Source organism: Petaurus breviceps, unplaced genomic scaffold, assembly GCF_028583685.1.
Source record: "Petaurus breviceps papuanus isolate PSGF00001 unplaced genomic scaffold, PetGlider_PUasm1.0 90779, whole genome shotgun sequence".
NCBI classification, from domain to species: Eukaryota; Metazoa; Chordata; class Mammalia; order Diprotodontia; family Petauridae; genus Petaurus; species Petaurus breviceps.
The window spans coordinates 3234797-3238909 of record NW_027187344.1 but is presented as its reverse complement, the minus strand read 5'-3'; the positions used below and the strand labels follow the sequence as shown (position 1 = coordinate 3238909).

The following is a 4113-nucleotide window of genomic DNA, read 5'->3' as shown; positions in this document are numbered from 1 at the left end:
AGCTTAAGATAGAGGAATGATGAAATATTGACCAGGGATCAAGTGCACCTACTTCAGGATGGAAAAAACACATTTATGTGAAGACACAGGCATGCACAGAGAGTCCACAGAATACACCCAGCTGACACTGTATCCACATTTAGGCTGTGACAGACTTGGGGGATTTGATCAAGAAAGGTATAAACTGAAAATAAAGAGATGGGGGGAAATCTCACTTACATCTGCCAAGCCAGATACCTCAGAGGGAAGCAGGTTCAGCATAAGAAGAAGGTTGTCATTTGAGTGGACCAGTAATTCACAGAGATAATATACAAGAGGGACAGCAATAAATTCTATGATGAAATAGAAATAAATAGGAGCCCCAGGAAGAAGTAAACACACCATCTTAAAGTTTGTCAAATATAAAGATAAAATCTGATCTTGGCCATAGATTTTGGAATGAATAAAAAAAAATGAAGCACTTGCTATGTATAAATGTTGGAGGTTATAATAGAAAAGGAAGACAGTCCCTGTCCTCAAGGAGCTTACATTCTAATGGGGGAAACAACACACATAAGGGTTGCAGGTCAGATGGAAAGTTCCCATAGTCCTTGGTGTACAGTGACACAGCAGATGGTAATGCATCTTTTTAATGTCATTTCCATTGATGAAATCATGTCAGTTTCTTATTTTGAACCATTTGAAAATTCTAGAGGCCTTCATAGAGAGAACTTTCCCCACCCTGGATCTTCAGTAGCCATGGCTGCATCATCCACAAAAACAATTTTGTCCATATTTCTCCTCAGATGATATTTGGGGAAGATAGTCAGGAAGCAGAATCAATGGTCTAAGGACTGCTGACCCTCTCAGGGTTCTTGAGCTTACCCATACATTAGTGGCAGCTGTAGTTAGTGCTGGTGGTGAGAAGGAAAATGAATCCCTTCTCCATAGGATTTGTTCCCCTCATTGATGGCTGCAGGTGGTCTTGAGGAAAATGACATTCCCAAGTCTCTTGGGTTTAGATCCTAAAAAATAGTTTCCTAAAATGGGTGAAAATGCCCTCTGGGGAGGACTGGACCAATCCAGGGGAGTGGTAGTAGCCTCGGGTACAATTGGGAGATATTGAATGAAAATAAGGGGGTTATGGAAGCATAAGGAAAACAGAGAAGAAAATTTTGAAAAAAACATTTGTATATGTTTTAAATCTGTTGTACAACAGAGTTAAAATCATAGTGACTACATTATTTTCCAAATAAACACACAAAATGCAAGTTATAACTGATCAGTGGTCAAGTCTGCTGATAGGTTTTAACAAGCAAGTGTTGGCAGGCAAGCATGTCACACATTATCGGGAACTCCAGCAGGCATTGCCAGGAATATGTGCATGTAATGACTTGTTTACAATATGATATTATATGGTTACATGATGCAACATTGAGTCATCAAAATTTCAATGCAGGGAAAAAGCCACACATTTACAATAAATTATTAAATTTAAGATGTCTTTTTTTTTTCTTTTTGGAGGGCACTTGGGGTTAAGTGACTTTTCCAAAGTCACATGGCTAGTAAATGTGTCAAGTGTCTGATGCTGGATTTGAACTCAGGTCCTCCTGACTCCAGGGCCATTGCTCTATTCACTGTGCCACCTAGCCACCCCTAGATGTGTTATTTTTTAAAATATATATTTTAGCTCTTCTGCCACCATTTTAAATTGGGCTCCATCCAACGCGCCGCCACTGCGACTGCCTCTCCACGCCGCCTGCCCCCGGCCGACAGCCCCGCCGCCATGGAGGACGTGAACGAGTACAGCAACATGGAGGAGTTCGCCGAGGGCTCCAAGATCAACGCCAGCAAGAACCAGCAGGACGACGGTAAGATGTTTATCGGAGGGCAGAGCTGGGACACGAGCAAGAAAGACCTGACCGAGTACCTGTCCCGGTGGACTGCACGATCAAGACGGACCCGGTCACGGGCCGATCGCGGGGCTTCGGCTTCGTGCTCTTCAAAGACGCGGCCAGCGTGGACAAGGTGCTGGAGCCCAAGGAGCACAAGCTGGACGGCAAGTTGATAGACCCGAAGCGGGCCAAGGCGCTGAAGGGCAAGGAGCCGCCCAAGAAGGTGTTCGTGGGCGGCCTGAGCCCGGACACGTCGGAGATGCAGATTAAGGAGGACTTCGGGGCGTTCGGGGAGATCGAGAACATCGAGCTTCCCATGGACACGAAGACTAACGAGAGAAGAGGATTCTGTTTTATCACGTACACAGACGAGGAGCCAGTAAAGAAATTGTTAGAGAACAGATATCACCAGATTGGTTCTGGGAAGTGTGAAATCAAAGTTGCCCAGCCCAAAGAGGTATACTGGCAGCAGCAGCAGCAACAGAAAGGAGGGAGGGGCGCTGCGGCTGGCGGCCGAGGTGGGACTAGGGGTCGTGGCCGAAGTCAACAAAGCACGTATGGCAAAGCATCCCGAGGGGGTGGTAATCACCAAAACAATTACCAGCCATATTAAAGGAGGACATGGAGAAAACAGGTGTGGATGCTACAGCAGTTTATCTTGCAGGATGACGACATTGAATGGAGAGTGGTCTTCTATTGATCTGAGGTGACTATTTTGTAAAAGACTTTTAGTGTACATGACACAACTGTGTCCAATTGTATATAGCGGCCGATTTAGTTTTCTTGTTTTTGCTTTTGTCCTTTGCCATCTGTGTTATGACAAAATGTGGATTTGTGTTTATACAAATTTTATTTGTATAATTTCATGTTAATTGATTCTCAAAAATAAATTACTTGTGATTGTTAAAAAAATAAAATATATATTTTATATAATTTTAAAATGATGCAAATTGTTTTTTAAAACTGTTAAATGGTTAAAGAAAGTAGATTTCCAGGGTGGTTCTAAGTAATTTTTTTTAAGGGGGCAGTAGGCCAAATAAGTTTGGGAACCTTTGGTTTAGTGTCTTAAGCCATTTTCATTGGTGTGTGGGAGGAAGTTGTGGTCAACGTGATGGTGGTAGCTTGAGTTGCCTGGAATATTTCTTTCCTGTCTCTCTCAGGGTTCTCTAATGCTTTGACTAGGCTAACTTGCTTGTCTTACAGGAAAACTACATTTAACAACAACAGCAGCAGCAATGATAATACTTGCTTTAATATTAATATAGTGCTTTCAAGTTTTCAAAGCACCTTGCAAACATTATCTCATTTCAAAGAGTTTAGAAAACAATAGTTAGATCCCATGCTGCAATATTTTACAGAGGAACTTAGCTCAAGAAGAATGGGAAGTTCTCAAAAATGAAATTCTGATGATACAAACACAAACAATTCCAATGAGGAAGAAAAGAGAGTGCTAAGAGACCAATGTAGTTTCATAGGGAAGTCACTGATTGCCTTAAACATTTTTAATTACATTTTTTCCCCCATTATCAAGCATTTTTTTTCTTCCTCTCACTACCTCATTCCTTCCCCCAGGGGAAAAAGAATAACAAAGCCCTTATAATAAATAAGCATAGTTAAGCAAAACAAATTCCCATATTGGCCATGTCCAGAACTGTGTCTCTTGTTCTGCATCTTAATTCATTACCTTTCTTTCAGAAAGTGGTTAGCATTCTTCACCATAAGTTCTCTGGAATCATGGTTGATCATTTGCATTAAAAAGAGTTCTTAAGTCTTCCAAAATCATTCATTTTAAAACTATGATTATCAGTAGTTTGTGTTGTAGTATAAATCATTCTCCTAGTTATGCTTACTTCACTCTGCATCAGTTCATACAAGTCTTCCCAGGTTTCTCTGAAACCATCTCTTTCTTCATTTCTTATAGCATAGTAGTATTCAATTATATCCATGTGCCATAACCTACTCTAAAGGACTGAGCCTAGCAATCTACATAGAAAAAACCAAGTGGATGCTGACTGCATATATACCAGATTATGAAATATAGTTGGATGGTCAGCTGGTCCATTTAAGCTGTTTCATCCAGCGCATACTTAGATCTTGAACAGGCACTAAACATGGGTAATAAACTGAGACAAAAACTGACAAGGAGGAAGTGAGTAGGCAGAATTGCATTTGGGAAACTGTGGTGCTTTCAATAATCTTAAATTGCTCCCTGATGCAAAGGTGTCTTTTTGATGCAGAT

General features: G+C 41.1%; 1 pseudogene; it reads left to right on the top strand.

Moving 5' to 3' along the window:
* The first annotated feature begins 1674 nt into the window (after window positions 1–1674).
* LOC138147228 (heterogeneous nuclear ribonucleoprotein D-like pseudogene) lies at window positions 1675–2791 on the top strand (annotated as a pseudogene).
* The last annotated feature ends 1322 nt before the right edge of the window (window positions 2792–4113 follow it).